This window comes from Episyrphus balteatus, chromosome 1, assembly GCF_945859705.1.
Source record: "Episyrphus balteatus chromosome 1, idEpiBalt1.1, whole genome shotgun sequence".
Lineage (NCBI taxonomy): Eukaryota > Metazoa > Arthropoda > Insecta > Diptera > Syrphidae > Episyrphus > Episyrphus balteatus.
Window position 1 is genome coordinate 119,193,405 of NC_079134.1, and position 18,109 is coordinate 119,211,513.

Consider the following 18,109-nt stretch of genomic DNA (forward strand, 5'->3'; position numbering starts at 1 on the left):
TGAATTTAAAGATGTAAATATTGGCTGAAAGTTATTTAACTGTATAATTGTGACATAACCTCTGCTTCGGTCGATGAAAGCGCGACAGTTCGTTGACGTTTCGTAGCCCATGATATAGCACCTGCTTGAAGCTTCTCATTCCACACTCTACTGAATTGCTTGAGTCCATATAGAGATATTTACGCAGCTTACATACTCGACCGGAACCATCTTCAAAACAGCTTGGCTGATTCATATAAATGTCTCCTTTTAGCTCGCCGTTTAAAAATGCCGTAACAGCATCCATATGATGCACACGAAGATCATGTCTTGCTGCTAAAGCCAACAAATAGCGGATTGATGTGTACCTCACCACAGGTGCGAAGGTCTCCGTGTAGTCGATCCATTTTTGCTGGCAAAAACCCTTCACGACCAATCTTGCCTTCCGTCGAATTGGTTTACCTTCAGTGTCAAATTTAGTTTTGTACACCCATTTGGAACTAATCGCCTAATCGCGGCAACTCAGTTAAGGTCCAGGTCTCATTTAAAAGCAATGTCGCCTCCTCACCTTGTCACCATGTCGTCTTGTCGCCATGTCGCTTTGTCGCCATGTCGCTTTGTCGCCATGTGGCCTCGTCGCCTTGTCACCATGTCGTCTTGTCGCCTTGTCGCCATGTCGCCTTGTCACCATGTCGCCGTCTCAAGGCGGTCTTGCCAGTTTACGTGTAAAAAGTTGTCGTCCTTGGTTTTGTTCTTGTTTTCTTTGTTTTGTGTTAAAAAAACATAATTGTTGAAATAATATTGCTATATTTTTGATAACATTAAAATATAATGTATTAGATATATCTCCGTAAACGTGAACAGTAAAAAAAATTAATTCTGGCTTCAAAACCATAAAAAGGCCGAGATCACCCCTACCGTTCTTCGAGGCTACTGGGCCAACATTTGAGCCTTCTTCTGGAGGATTTACGGGTACGCTTAGTTCTATAACAAAGGACCCGAAAAAGCTTGCCAAATTGATGAAGAAAAAAAGGTGAACCTGGCTTTGACAGGGTTATTTCGAATTCCAGCTTTCGTAAACAAACTAAACGAGCGGTTCGATTCGATACCTAAATCAGCAAGACTCTGTGTTGACGAACAAATGTGCAGTACCAAGCCGAAACACCATCTTCGTCAATATATGCCAAACAAGCCGCATAAATGGGGTGTCAAATTGTTTGTTCTTTGCGATTCGAACGGATTTGCCTACAGTTTTGAGGTGTATAATGGTGCAGGTGATAATGTCATCCTACCTGGTAAGCCAGATTTAGGAGCCACATCAAATGTTGTTATTCGGTTAGCAGAATCAATTCCTGAGTTTGCTAACCATATAATATACTTCGAGAACTTTTATACATCGCTCCCTCTTTTGGTCTATTTACGGGCTCCATTTTTTATTGAATAACAAAAATTTGAATTAATATTTATCTCACTACCATTGAATAATTATATATAGAAGTGACACCGATAGTTTCTAGCGCCACAGAATTTTTTTTTTTTCGGCAATTAAATGAACTAAAAAATCCCCAGAGAGAATGGAGCTTGTCCTAGAAAATTAGGTTTCGAAAAATTTGTTTATGAAAAAGGAAATTTCACTAATACAGACATAAGGAAACAAATATCAAATAAAAATAAATCGTATCGACACGTTGACATCCTATGACAGCAAATAGAAAATAAGGAAATTTTACTCACACATAAAACATAAAACAAATATCAAACAAAAATAAAATGTACCGACGCGTCAGGACGATGAGAATTTATAAACAAAAACAAATATTGAGAAAACAACTAGCATAATAGACGTATCTATAGCAACTTATTTTTTTTTTTTTTTTTTTTTTTTTTTTTTTATGTTTGTTACCGCATAACTTTGGACTGAGTGAATCAATTTTGATAATTCTTTTTGTATTGGAAAGCTGGTGGCTGCAGTGTGGGCCAACATTTGAGCCTTCTTCTGGAGGATTTACGGGTACGCTTAGTTCTATAACAAAGGACCCGAAAAAGCTTGCCAAATTGATGAAGAAAAAAAGGTGAACCTGGCTTTGACCGCTTATTTCGAATTCGAGCTTTCGTAAACAAACTAAACGAGCGGTTCGATTCGATACCTAAATCAGCAAGACTCTGTGTTGACGAACAAATGTGCAGTACCAAGCCGAAACACCATCTTCGTCAATATATGCCAAACAAGCCGCATAAATGGGGTGTCAAATTGTTTGTTCTTTGCGATTCGAACGGATTTGCCTACAGTTTTGAGGTGTATAATGGTGCAGGTGATAATGTCATCCTACCTGGTAAGCCAGATTTAGGAGCCACATCAAATGTTGTTATTCGGTTAGCAGAATCAATTCCTGAGTTTGCTAACCATATAATATACTTCGAGAACTTTTATACATCGCTCCCTCTTTTGGTCTATTTACGGGCTCCATTTTTTATTGAATAACAAAAATTTGAATTAATATTTATCTCACTACCATTGAATAATTATATATAGAAGTGACACCGATAGTTTCTAGCGCCACAGAATTTTTTTTTTCGGCAATTAAATGAACTAAAAAATCCCCAGAGAGAATGGAGCTTGTCCTAGAAAATTAGGTTTCGAAAAATTTGTTTATGAAAAAGGAAATTTCACTAATACAGACATAAGGAAACAAATATCAAATAAAAATAAATCGTATCGACACGTTGACATCCTATGACAGCAAATAGAAAATAAGGAAATTTTACTCACACATAAAACATAAAACAAATATCAAACAAAAATAAAATGTACGGACGCGTCAGGACGATGAGAATTTATAAACAAAAACAAATATTGAGAAAACAACTAGCATAATAGACGTATCTATAGCAACTTATTTTATTTTTTTTTTTTTTTTTTTTTTTTTTTTTTTTTTGTTACCGCATAACTTTGGACTGAGTGAATCAATTTTGATAATTCTTTTTGTATTGGAAAGCTGGTGGCTGCAGTGTGGTCCCATTTCAATTTCTTTCACTTTTAGCCATAGGAACTATTTTAAAAACAAAAAAACCCATGGATCCATGGAAGTCGGTTTTGTTTTTTTGCTAAAAATGATTATGTGTGCAAAAATTGAAAAATATAAAATTTTTAAGAATAAACTATTTTGGAAGTTTTTTTGTGGTGCTTCAAATATATAATCGTTAATTTTTTTTTATCGTCTTGAAGTTTTTGTTAATTTAATTGTTTTTGTTATTTAAAAGATTATTGTTAGCTCATAATGGTTTATTGTGACTATAAGGATTGTAAAAATAAAAAAAGTGATGGTATTCCACGATTTGCATTTCCGAAAAATGCATTATATAGACAAATATGGATTTTAAATTCTGGAAACTCCTTTTCAGAAAAACTTATTGATGGTCAGAAAATGTTTTTATGTGCTGACCATTTCGAAAAACATTTTTTAAATTTGGGTTGTTTTAGACCGCGAGTTTCAATGACAGCAATACCGTTTGCTGTTAAAAGTGAAAAAAGTGATAAAAGTGAAACTCAAGCTCTTTTTGAAAACCAAAGTGATTTACGTGAAAGGTAAGTTCTGAATTTTTAGTTAGTTACTATATAGTACGACATATTTATGTAGCAGAAGGCCTCAATAAAATGTTTGCCACAGGAACTCGCAGAATCTTAACTTGTAGATTATAAGAGGAATAATGAAAGCTAAAAAAATAGCAAAATTGGGAGCCGGGTCCAACAACTCGGAATTAATGGTTGCAAGAAATTGAAACATCAAAGGGTACATTTAGACCTGGTTATTCTTGATTTAGCTATACATTAAATTAAATAAGTAAATCGTCACTAGGAAGAGTTCAAAGTGCGATCGCGGGTGCAACAAAATCGGCCCTGCCATTTTAGATCTTAGTACAAAAACATAAAAGTTCGTACTCACTCATTTTCATTAAAGCCTTCCCAAGCGCAATAAAACAAAAGTTTCTGTTAAATTTTCCCATATTTGTGTTTTATTTTTATTTAAAACAGTTATTTACTTTGTCATTATAACAAAAAAGTATAAAATATATAAAATTAAAATTAAAATTAAAATTAAAATTAAAATTAAAATTAAAATTAAAATTAAAATTAAAATTAAAATTAAAATTAAAATTAAAATTAAAATTAAAATTAAAATTAAAATTAAAATTAAAATTAAAATTAAAATTAAAATTAAAATTAAAATTAAAATTAAAATTAAAATTAAAATTAAAATTAAAATTAAAATTAAAATTAAAATTAAAATTAAAATTAAAATTAAAATTAAAATTAAAATTAAAATTAAAATTAAAATTAAAATTAAAATTAAAATTAAAATTAAAATTAAAATTAAAATTAAAATTAAAATTAAAATTAAAATTAAAATTAAAATTAAAATTAAAATTAAAATTAAAATTAAAATTAAAATTAAAATTAAAATTAAAATTAAAATTAAAATTAAAATTAAAATTAAAATTAAAATTAAAATTAAAATTAAAATTAAAATTAAAATTAAAATTAAAATTAAAATTAAAATTAAAATTAAAATTAAAATTAAAATTAAAATTAAAATTAAAATTAAAATTAAAATTAAAATTAAAATTAAAATTAAAATTAAAATTAAAATTAAAATTAAAATTAAAATTAAAATTAAAATTAAAATTAAAATTAAAATTAAAATTAAAATTAAAATTAAAATTAAAATTAAAATTAAAATTAAAATTAAAATTAAAATTAAAATTAAAATTAAAATTAAAATTAAAATTAAAATTAAAATTAAAATTAAAATTAAAATTAAAATTAAAATTAAAATTAAAATTAAAATTAAAATTAAAATTAAAATTAAAATTAAAATTAAAATTAAAATTAAAATTAAAATTAAAATTAAAATTAAAATTAAAATTAAAATTAAAATTAAAATTAAAATTAAAATTAAAATTAAAATTAAAATTAAAATTAAAATTAAAATTAAAATTAAAATTAAAATTAAAATTAAAATTAAAATTAAAATTAAAATTAAAATTAAAATTAAAATTAAAATTAAAATTAAAATTAAAATTAAAATTAAAATTAAAATTAAAATTAAAATTAAAATTAAAATTAAAATTAAAATTAAAATTAAAATTAAAATTAAAATTAAAATTAAAATTAAAATTAAAATTAAAATTAAAATTAAAATTAAAATTAAAATTAAAATTAAAATTAAAATTAAAATTAAAATTAAAATTAAAATTAAAATTAAAATTAAAATTAAAATTAAAATTAAAATTAAAATTAAAATTAAAATTAAAATTAGTTTTTTTTCTTTTTTCATTTTGAATTAAAAAAAATCATTATTATTCTATCTACGCAATGTATAGTTTCGAATAAAGTTAATACTTTAGAAAAAAATATAAAAAATAAAGTTTTAATCTTTAACTTAAGTACCATACTATGAGATGGTATTATTATCTTATAAATTGTTTATACGAAAAAGTAGACAAAAAGTTTGCAATGATTCATCAATGTTTTCTTAGGACGTAAAATTTATTGCCCAAATACCTTCTTTACAAACAACCACTTTTCTTGCACACAGTTCTCCTAAAGCAAATTCGAAAAGAAAACATATATCAATTGATGAAGATGAAGATTTTACCCTGAATCGAAAAATGCCAAAAAAATGCTATTCTAATAAACTAAAAAATGTTGAAATAACACTTGAAAATCTCAACAATACTCAATTCCCGATACCAGCACATATACCTTATTGGTTGGTTGATAAGGATAAAGATAATTCTGAAACAGCCAATTCCACCCAATTATTGTCGCAACCCAATTCTCTCATCCAAGTTAAAGAAAATGTTCGAATCCCAATCGAAGAACTCTTAAAGTCACCAATTGCTAAAAAGAGACCAAACGAAGTTCTAAAAACCACATGTTGTAATATCATTGACGAGGTTTTGGATGGCAGGGGGAAAAGTGTAAAAACTTTATTTAAAAGTCAAGTAACACATGTAAAAAAAACAAAGTGGGACTCAGATGAAAAAGATTTGTATTTAAAATTCCACTACAAATCCCCTTCTTTTTATAAATTCTTACAAAAAGAAGAATTTGCACTGCCATCGGTGAGAACAATAAATCGGTGGTACGATAAGCTGCCATTTGAAACTGGAGTTTCTAGAAGCGTCCTTGAAATGCTGAAAAGAAAACTAAAGGAAGAATTTGCACTGCCATCGGTGAGAACAATAAATCGGTGGTACGATAAGCTGCCATTTGAAACTGGAGTTTCTAGAAGCGTCCTTGAAATGCTGAAAAGAAAACTAACTAACTAACTAGCCATAAAAAGTGTGTTTTGGTTTTTGACGAAATGTCTACAAAGTTGGAACTAGAATATAATGAAAGAGAGGACACGGTTTACGGGTTTGAAGATTTAGGGGAAATGGGAAGAAATTCAAATTTTGCGAACCATTGCCTTCTTCTCATGCTCCGAGGACTGAATAAATCTTGGAAACAGGTATATATTAAAGATTATATTCATACTAAAATAAAGTTGGGTCTGTTTCGTGTTTCAAAATAAATTTAAAACATATTGGCTCAAAATTTGTAACGATTTAGTAAAATGCTAAAGCCATGTTAGTAATTTTCTAACTTATAAAACAGTCTGCCTTTTCGCCTAGTAACTTACTAAAATGACTTTAGCATTTCAATAAATCGTTCAAAGTTTTTCGCTATTATGTTTTTTAATGTACCTGCATTTGTAATTTAAAATATCTACATACATTTAAAACATTCGAACAATTTCTCAGTTTGAACAAACATGTTGTACATTTTCTTAAAAAATTCGAAATAATTTCTGAAAGGTAATTGGCTATTACAATGCAAATGTATCTGGGGCCGAACTTACAAACATCTTACAAAACACACTGGAATTGTTGATTAAAGAAAACTTTGATGTCGTTTGCATTTCTTGCGACCAAGGGGCTCCAAACAGAATGGCCTACAAAAAACTAGGGGTGTCCAGTGCTAAGCCGTAATATATTTCTTTTTTTAGCTTACCAAAATATAAAAATATGTTCTTTAAATATTCTTAGGTACTGTATGATATCAGACAAAAAAATTTATTGCATTTTTGATTCAGTGCACCTATTTAAAAGTATCCGTAATAATCTTCTTATTTCGGATATTATAATTGGAAAAGAAGTTGTGTCATGGAAAATATTGACCAAACTGTTTTTTTGTGAAAACACTACTATTAGGTCCATGCATAAGCTTTCAGAAGCGCATATCCAACCCGACAGCTTCCAAAAAATGAATGTGAGGTTAGCAACGCAAGTTTTTAGCCACCATGTGGCATCAGCGATTTTTGCTGCTACCTCTACAAACACGTTCAATGACGAAGAAAAAATTATTGCATGGAACACGGGCAACTTCTTTTTTAAACTAAACAAGCTGTTTGACAACTTAAACAGTTCCAATAAATTCTCAAAAAATCCTGATAAGTGTGCCGTTTCTGATACCCAGATAGAGGTAATTCTCATACATACAGTATAATTGCCATTTCTTTTTTCTTAAGCAAACAATTATGTAAAATTTTAATAAAACAAAAATAAAGAATCTTATCTTATCTATAGGTATTAAGAAATATAAAGGAATCAATAGAATGGGTAAACTTGTGGAAACGACAGAAACCTGGAACTGTTTACTGTTTTGATGGTTTGTGTCAAACATTGAATGGCATTGTACAATTGTGGGATCACATTAAAAGTGATGTGCAACAGTATCTTATCACATCGCATCTGAATACTGATTGTCTTGAAAATACAATTTCCGTTATAAGAAACAATAAAGGTTCTTATGAAAAAAATCCTTCTTCATTTCGTCTTCATAAAAACTTGAAGCAAATGTGCTTCTATAACATAATGGCTCCCGAAACCACGAGTTATGAACTCTCTAATGCCAACAATGTTCTTAACATGGCTGACGTCGAAAGTACATTTTAATAATTTTAATTTAGTTTTAAAAAATAAATTTTGTTTGGTAAATTTAGATTTTTTGGACCCGGAAAAAAAACCGAACCCGGTAAAAAAAAATGATGAATCCGAAAAGATACCACATGATGTACTTCCATTTCAAGCAATCCCTGCTTGTAAGCAATAAATAATCGATTACAAATAGCAGACTCCGCTTAACTCGAAAACCATAATGCGTTGCAATTAAGCGGAGTATAGAATTTTGTTTTTATTTTGTAGCAACTAATTACAATTTTGAAAATATGTATTAACAGTATAAAAATAATTTATTTTAAAGATTTTGTTGAAAACATCAATGCTTTAAATGATTCTGTTTATGATGACGATGAACCTAATGTTTGTGAGTTTGACGACTCAGATTCGGAGGAGGAACAGCCTTTACCAAAACAAAGCAAGATGTCTAATTGTTACTTCGCTGGATACATCGCCAAATCAATATTCAGAAAAACTAAGTGCGACACGTGCAAACGGTTTATGATGAAAGAACGTCAGCAAAACAATAGGTACGAATCAGGAGAGGATTTAATAAAACACCGGGAGTATGAAGGGACAACCAATGGAGGCCTTACAGTTCCAAATTCAAAGTTTGTAAAATTTATTGAAAAGATAATTAAGGCTTTTGAAAATAATTTTGAAAAAGTTTCTTATAAAAAAAATAAGGTTTTAAAATTACTTTTAAATGAGATAAAAAATGAAATCCCATGTCCGGTAAAAGAGCACACCTAAATTTTATTAAAACATACGCTTAGAGTTTTGCTGCGAGCAAAAATTAAAATAATAAATCCCAATTTAAAATGTTCAAAAAAAAAAACTAAAAAAACTCGATATAATTAGACATTTATAAAAAAGAACTTATTATTAAATTACATTACATTTACTTATTAATATTATTAATTTCAAACTTTAAAAACTTGATAAAATTAGAAAAAGAACTTAAAACTTAAATTATTAAAATTAATTAAATTATTAAAATTAATTAAGATTTTTATACTGTAAAAAAAAACTCAAAAATACTTGATATTGTTTTTATTGATATATAAAAGAACTTAAAACTTTCATTATTATTATTAATTAAGTTTTTATAATGAATAAAAATAATTATATGCGTTTCAAAAAAGGTTAAAGTTTTTGGCAATTATTTAAAGGCACATTGGAGTTTGTTTTATGACGAATAGTCTTTGTAAAAATGGATCTTAAGGTAATATTTTTCTCATACACATTTTAATCGTTGTATTTAGCCAAAAGACACACTGTAAGCTAGCTAAAAGATATAATAGCTATATTATACTTTTGTTTGCGATTAACTTATGTATGTAGAGAAGGCAAGTTTAGGATTCGTTACAAAAATTGAACTCGATAACAATGAGATGTGTTATTACGATGATATCCAGAAAAAACGGGGCCCGCTATTCTGTCTGGCTGTCTGTCAGCTTAAAGTACTGAAGCGATTTTCTTCAAACTTGGTAGCTATATGTTTTGTGGATTTCCCTGAGGCAAAATTTAAATTTTATTTTTTGGATCATAATTATCAGTACATTCCATACGAACAAAATGGAAAAAAGTATTGTTCTCATAAATATTAATTAAAAAATATGCATGTTCTTTAGCTAGAAGATATAAAAGCAATGTTTTTTTGGATGGTTGTTAAAGATGTCTGCCATAGAACCGTTTTCTTGATGCATATAGCTTGCTCGTCAGTAACGAAACGATTAAAAAAAAAAACAATAATTTTTTGATTTTTTTTTAATTATAATTTTTTCTTGAAAATACAATTTTTTTTTGAAAATTTTTATGTATTAAAAAACTATAACAAGAACGGGTCATCAATTTCCAAAAAAAATTCTTCGTAAGACAAGAAATTTTATGGCTATATTATAAAACTATATTATTTTCAAGTATTAATAATGAGTCTTTAAAAAGCTAGCTTTTGTATTTACAACAATATTCATCAAAAGAGGAAGTACTTGCGACTAGGGTTGCCAACTTTTTTAAGAAGGAATAGAGTATATTTGATTTCAGAGACGAAAAAATAGAGTACATTTGAAAAAAGAAGAGTACCATTTATTTCAAGTCTTGAAAATGTATTTTTTTTTTTTTTTTGCTTTTTACAGTACACAACAATTTTTTGATGTTTTTCAAATATGTGTATGACTAAACGTTCAAATTCAAAATTCATGTACATACATTAAGAGCTCATTTTTAAACAATTTCAACGAAGCCCTATTCCTCTCGCCATTTCATATTCAAGACCGAAAATATTCTCTCAGTGAATGCTGAATATGGCTTCCAATTTTTGCAGTTATCAATATAATTCATCGAAATAAAAATATATAAAAAGGTTAACTCAATTTTAAATACCTTGATATTTTGCAAGAAAAAATTGAATATTTTAAGGCCTTAACAAAACCAAGTAAAATAGAGAACATAATCTTTTTTATCAAAAAAACAAAACCGACTTCCATGATTTAAAACGGGGTTTTATGGTTTTTATAATAGTTCCTATGGCTTAAACTGAACGAAATTTAAATGGGACCAAATTGCAGCCACTAGCTTTCCAATACAAAAAGAATTATCAAAATTGATTCACTCTGTGCAAAGTTATGCGGTAACAAACATAAAAAAAAAAAAAAATACAGACGAATTGAATACCTCCTCCTTTTTGCAAGTCGGTAAAAAATTTGAATAAAAAAAAATTAAAATTTAAGTAAAAAAATTAAATTTTAAGTTTGACTAAGAAACAAACAAAACAAATAGGTCGTACTAAAACAACGACAAAAATTATAGTGCTTTGTACTCTCTAAATAACAATTGTTCAAATTTAGAAATTATAAGGTCGAATATTTTAAGCCTCGTTTTTTTTTTTCATTCAATTCTATCTTTAGAAATATGAAAGTTATCCACCAATTTGTAAACGTTAAGATGCTTATTTTTATGTGGTAATACACTCAGCTTTAAGTAAAAAATAGTATTTTGACGTACTCTATCAGAGTTATAGATTATAGAGTACACATACGTGAAATAGAGTACAATACTCTTTTTTAGAGTACGGTTGGCAACCCTACTTGCGACCCCAGTCGTTTACTAAACTTATACAGGAAACCATTATACAGGTCAAAACCATTTAGAAACACGTTTTAGAGTTTATAAAAACAAATTTTATGTATTTTTTAAATTTTGTACTGAAATTATAATTTATTTTTTTTTAAATTTTTTATAAGAAAGCAAGTGCGTGATACTAAGTCAGGCATATTTTTTGCTGTTTTTGTTTTGAAACTTATGTGAAGCTTTGAATGTGTAGCTACATGAAAGTTGTGGAAAGTTTTTACGAACAAGCTGTTCTCGTTTTCAAAATGATCTTAAAATTGTGAGTGCTATCATTTATTTGAGAACAAAAAAAGTGTGGAAATGAATTTGAATAAACACAATGCATGTGGACAACGTACTTCAAAGTACGAAATTAAATAAATACTCATTGATTGAAATCTCCCATTTATCGTCAAAGTAAATAAATAAACAAATAATTTTCAAATATGAATAAAAAATGTACATTGTATCCTGTTTGAAAATATTTCTTCTGCCTCGTATATCCCGCTCATTGTTTAGGCCAGTCATTATACAGGGTGTCCCACAGTCACCGCCCCAAATGAAAACCATGGATTCCTGAGGTAGTTTTAAGTCGAAAAACTTAAGAGGTAATTTTCTCGTTTTCATCCCGTTTTCGAGTTACCACGGTTTTTATGATTTTTGCTCTCTTGTCCTTTAACTGGCCATATCTTTGCCAAACTACGTTTGATTTGAAAGATTTTTTTTACAACCAATCAAGAATTTATTACAGTTTAAGATTGTCTCAAAACTTTTTTTTCTGCGGACAACCGTTTCTCCACAATTTTGCATCAAACACAATTTTCTTCGTTTTTTAAGTTGTTTTTTACACTTTCATATCATTTAAGTCAGAAAAACACGTTAATGAGTATTATTTTTTTGTGCTTTTTATTAAAGCCCAGTTTATTTCCATAAAAAAAATAAGTTTTATTTCATAAAACAGGCTACTCAAAGTAATTAAAAAAAAAAACATACTGAGTGAATTAAAACAAAAAAATAATTTTTAAATAAAAAATTAATTTAAATGAATTATAAACTTTTTCTGAGCTATTGTGGTTAAGAAAAGAACAAATAGATAAAGCTCAGAAAAAGTTTTAATTCATTTAAATTAATTTTGTATTTAAAAATTATTTTTTTTTTAATTCACTCAGTTTGTTTATTTTTTTTTAATTACTTTGAGTAGCCTATTTTATGAAATAAAACTTATTTTTTTTATGGAAATAAACTGGGCTTTAATAAAAAGCACAAAAAAATAATACTCATTAACGTGTTTTTCTGACTTAAATGATATGAAAGTGTAAAAAACAACTTACAAAACGAAGAAAATTGTGTTTGATGCAAAATTGTGGAGAAACGGTTGTCCGCAGAAAAAAAAGTTTTGAGACAATCTTAAACTGTAATAAATTCTTGATTGGTTGTAAAAAAAATCTTTCAAATCAAACGTAGTTTAGCAAAGATATGGCCAGTTAAAGGACAAGAGAGCAAAAATCATAAAAACCGTGGTAACTCGAAAACGGGACGAAAACGAGAAAATTACCTCTTAAGTTTTTCGACTTAAAATGACCTCAGGAATCCATGGTTTTCATTTGGGGCGGTGACTGTGGGACACCCTGTATACATTTGGAAATGCAAAATGACCGAGAAAGCCAAATTTTGGATATGTTGTAGAGGATGCTTAAAAAAGCTTAACTTGAAGTTTTCGACTAAGATTTCCTATGAGCTTTTTCCGCCATTTTGAAAAAAAGTTTTTTGACAATAACTCGGCTATCTGACGAGATGCGAAAATTTTACAAGGAGCTTTTTTGTAGCTTTTAACGAGTTCTACAATTCATGCATACACATTTTTTGTGTATCATGAACCGTTTTCGAGATATCGATTAAAAAAGTCAAAAATTTAGGACATGCAATTTGTTTTTTGACATAATCTATTTTTGGGTGATGAATATCGAAAAAATTATTAACATAAAATTTGTAGCCCACATTCAGACCTACTATGTCGTATTTTTATATTTTTTTTTGGACAAAAATTACGACTTCCAGCCGGCCGCAAAGTCGTTTAGTCCGCTCCACCGCCAAGCAAGCCGCCCGTTCGGTTGTAAAAAAAACAATCATTCATGTTTTTTTTTTTAATGTTTATATCATTATATCAGTAACACATACATACAAATGTATGTATTTATTTAATAAATAATGAGAAGAAGATGGTAATGGTTTTTTTGTTACCCCAATTTTATTAACCCAAATTTTGTAAATACAGTATACCGGCTTTTTGTGCATTTTGTAATTTGCTTCAATCTTAATATTATTTAGTTCATCAAAATTGCAATTAGATCAGTGCCAATAATTTTTGAAAATAACGATTGTGGGCTCATTTTATAGGTAATTATAAGTACTATAATTCATTCTTGAAGAATTATCCAAACAAATCAAAAGTTCGTCAGATATATGAAAAAATGTCATTTTGTCCCAACCTTGCGATACAAACCCGCACTTTGACTAACTATAAAATTTTATTTAATCAACTCACGGAATTGTTTTGTATATCATTGTTTAGATAATTTTATTGTTAATAAGTCCTACCTTTGTCATTTTCTGTTAAAATGAATAACAATGGAGCTATTCAATAAAAACGCTACCAATCTCTTTTCCAAGATGGCGGCTGTTCCCAACCTCCAATTTTCCCAACAAATTGACTTTTATGATAAGGACAACCACCCGAACACATTCCATGAAAAAAATTTTGTCCCGCGAAAAATGCGATTTCATGCCCATATTTTGACTAATTGCCCTGAGCTATTAAGTCAGTATAATTTGCAAATACTTTTTTGTTTTTAATTTTGATGTAGATTCTATGTGATACAAGCAAATTTTAAAATACAGGACATTTATGTCGATTTGCATGTGTTTACATTTACCCCAGAATATTTTTCATAATGAGTAAATGTAAACAACGTATTCTGGGGGTAAATATAAACATATATTTTTGCTCAAATTATTGGTTTTAATAAAAATAACGTATTTTAAGTCAATTACTATTGCTAAAGTGAAGCGGAGTCACATTTTAAAGTAGCCAACACCATAATTTTCAGTGGATGATGTTGCAAAATCGGTCTTTGACGTAAAAAAACAAAAAATTTGACGTTCGGAGCTGCTCAGGATGCATATTGGTCGCCTATATAAAGAATCAAAGGATGAAAACAAAAACTTTTATTGGAATTTGAAAAAGTTTTTGTCAAATACCTTCTTCAACGTTTTTCAAGTTGTTATCCATATGGTAAAGAGGAAATTCTAAATTTTTTTGTAAAAAAACACAAACATGGTGGGGTATTTGTAAACATGCCATATTTGACAGTAATGTAAACAATTTGGGAAATATTTGTTTATATTTATAAAGAAGAATTGCCATCATTTCATATTTGCATTTGAAGATACCATTCAAGTTGTTCCGTGAAAACATATAAAAATCTAAAGTGGAAAGAAAAAAAAGACATGAAATTGTTTACATTTACCCACATTGACCCTATACAAACTATATCTTGTCGAATCGAACAAAATGGACCTTATGCAAGTAAAATTGTTACTTGGAAAGTCTTATAGAGGCCTTCTGTCACTTGAAAATACAAGGCTTTCTTAGAACGGTTCAAAAAGGTCTTAAAAAGGCCTTCTTTAGCTAAAATTTACAAGGCTTTTTCTAAACACTTCTAGGTAGTCTTAAGGAGACTTGCGTAATCAAGCCTTAAACTAAACCTATACAAACTATAACTTGTGGAATCGAAAAAAATGGACCTTATGCAAGCCAAATTGTTACTTGGGATTGTCTACATGGAACAACACTGCTCACGAGTAAACTACTACTGCCAATAGAACAAAGGTGGAATCGCATAAGGTTATTGGTGATAGTCAAAGGAGATGGCACATTTTTCTATGGAGCTTGGGCCCAGTGTGTTCACTAACGAAATTGGTATCAAATGAAAGGTGACGGTAAGCACATTACGTTTGTAAAATATTTTCAAATTAGTTAGTGGGGTTTTGGAGATATTTGAGTTTGAAGTTTCGGATTTCACAATCAAGATTTCAGCTAATTTTTCGAACAATTAATCGTAGAATGCGTAATAATGGGTGTACAGAAATAATATTGGTATCAAATAAAAGGTATTTCTCTTGTCTATAAATCTGTATCAAAAGTTTTTTTCTTTGTTAAAAAAAATAATACATATTAGGTATTTACTTCTCAAAAGGTGATTTTTTTAAGCGAGGCATTTGGCACATCGAAATATCAAAATATTCAGTGGTGACATGCACTTTTTTTTGTAATTTTTCGATAGCTTAATGTGTTACCTTTAATTCTATATATAAAATAGTTCTATAAAACATACAAAAACCTTATAATAAGCAAAATACACAAAAACGCGCTGAAATATGCCTATTAAATAATAAGAATAGAAACTATAGTTCAGTCAATGGGGAAAAATCTGGAAAAAGCTATGACGTGAGCTAAGTTTGAATGCAGTATTGAAGAGGGGTTTATCCCAAGTACAAATCTCAGATTGCGTATTGTTTGGTCTTGTGGGGCGACCGCCATTTTGAAAAACGCATTTGTCTCAATATCTCGAGAACGACTGGTCGGACAGAAAACTAGAGAGGACTTTTTAGATTGGAAATTAGTTAATCTTTCTTTTTCTAGTACATCATTTTTCTCTAGGAGTTATAATTTCAGAGTTACACTACCGAAAATTGTATGTTTTTTGATATTTTAAATATTTTAAACAACCCTTAGAGTTAAGTGCGGAATTACTGAGAATGAGATACTTTGCGGTTCTGTTACTCTGAAAGTATAACTCCTAGAGAAAAATGATGTACTAGAAAAAGAAAGATTAACTAATTTCCAATCTAAAAAGTCCTTTCTACGCATTCTACGATTAATTGATCGCAAAAATAGCTGAAATCTTGATTTTGAAATCCGAAACTTCAAACTCAAATATCTCCAAAACCCCACTAACGAATTTGAAAATATTTTACCCACGTAATGTGCTTACCGTCACCTTTCATTTGATATTCATTTCGTAAGTGAACACACTGGGCCCAAAAATGTGCCATCTCCTTTGTGATTAAAAAATGTGATCACATAAAATTTTCCGTCTGTGTAAGGTGATTACAAAAAATCGTATCGTTGGATTCGTATTTTCAAGCGCTGTCGAATGAGCGTACTGGCATGTACCATAATTTACCCTATAAAGCGTAAAACGCAAAAATCTATGGTTCTATCAACCAAAATGTATGTAGATATTTTAAGAACTATAAGGTTCTATGTAGAAAAATTGGCTTTGTTAATCTCTTTTTAGTCAGTTTTTCAAGACTTTGAGCTCGAAAAATCTTTAAGCTATTGGAGTTATATTATTTTAAAATTAAATTCAAATATAATTTAGATTATAGCTTTTTCTTTTTTAATCTAAAGAATTTAAGTAATTTTATACAAAAAGTACCTAAAAATACTGCACTATGTACTGCATATATATTACGCAAATACTACAATAGGGGTATTCACGATCCGATGCAACAGGACTAGTATCATTGCAAAAGTGTAAAGGTGTAAAATCTTACAACACTACAACAACAAAATATACGGATACAAATTTTACAACAGTCTTGCACTTTAGCTATACCCTTACCCTATTGCAACTTTGCAACATAAAAATACAATAGAGTAAAATTGTTTTTGACAGATCCCAAGTAACAATTTTACTTGCATAAGGTCCATTTTCATCGATTCGGCAAGCTATAGTTTGTATAAGTGTAGTTTAAGGCTTACTTACGCAAATCATCCATTTTGGAAACAAAGGAGGTCTCCTTAAGGCTATCTGGAAGTGTTTAGAAGTGTTTGTAAATATAAGTTAAAGAAGACCTTCATAAGACCTGTTTGAACCGTTTTAAAGAAGCCTTCTATTTTCAAGTGACAGAAGGATTTCATAAGACCTGTTCCAAGAGGTTCTTGTAAGTATGCAATGTTTTCATCTCTCAAGTATGCAATGTTTTTCACCAATAAGTATGCAAAGCTTTTATCCTGCAGATATGCAATGTTTGTAACACTTTAGAAAAAAACATTGCATTTTTATGTGAGGTTTCAATTAGCTCCCTTTTTTCCACTCATTTTTAATATTCGAGTATGGTCTACTGGTAAGGTGCTGGCTTGGTATGCAGAGGTACGTGGGATCGATTCCTGGCGGGGCCATTTGTGAAATAAAAAAAAATGTGTTCTTTTTCAATTAAAATAAAATTCTTCCCATTTAAGAACGACAGGAAAAGCATAGACATGGTCAAAAAAGAAGAAAAAACAAAATAGAAAAAAATTAAAAGAAAAAAATCAATAAAATCTTTTTTTTTATTCATAAATTCAACATCTTATAACAACCTCCATAAGGCCTTATTATAACATCCAATGCAAATGATAATTTCCTTAGCGAAGCTATAGTTTCCCTAAAATGTTTCATTGTTTTGTAAAAAGGCCTGCAAAAGGTCGTTTTACGCTGTTCGTCACAAGCTATTAGCTTGTGGATTGCCTGTGGAGGAAGGTCTTGGGAAAATTCGTTAATGTGCGCCAAAATGATTTGCATAAGACTTGTCCTTCTTCTTAAACAAGTCAAAAAATAGCTTGCATTGACCCTTATGAAAGCTTAATTGTTACTTGGGATGGCAGAGCTCTCCGTCACATCGCCCTTGAAATACAGTTTATCTCATTTGTTCTGTTTGTAATGGTCGTCGTAACTGATGTCCCGCGATTTTGTTTCTTTTGTTGTAAAATAATTTGTAAAAATTAATAAACCCGAACAAAACAAAAAATTAAACTATTAAAAATGGAAAAAAAGAAGAAGCAACGGGGGAGGGATAACCCCGAAAAAAACGTGGTGAAGCTGATATTCGTTCATGCTTCAATAGGTGTGTTTTTTATTACCACCGGGCTTAACTGGACAAAAAAAAACACCTCGGGGCTTAGCGAGAA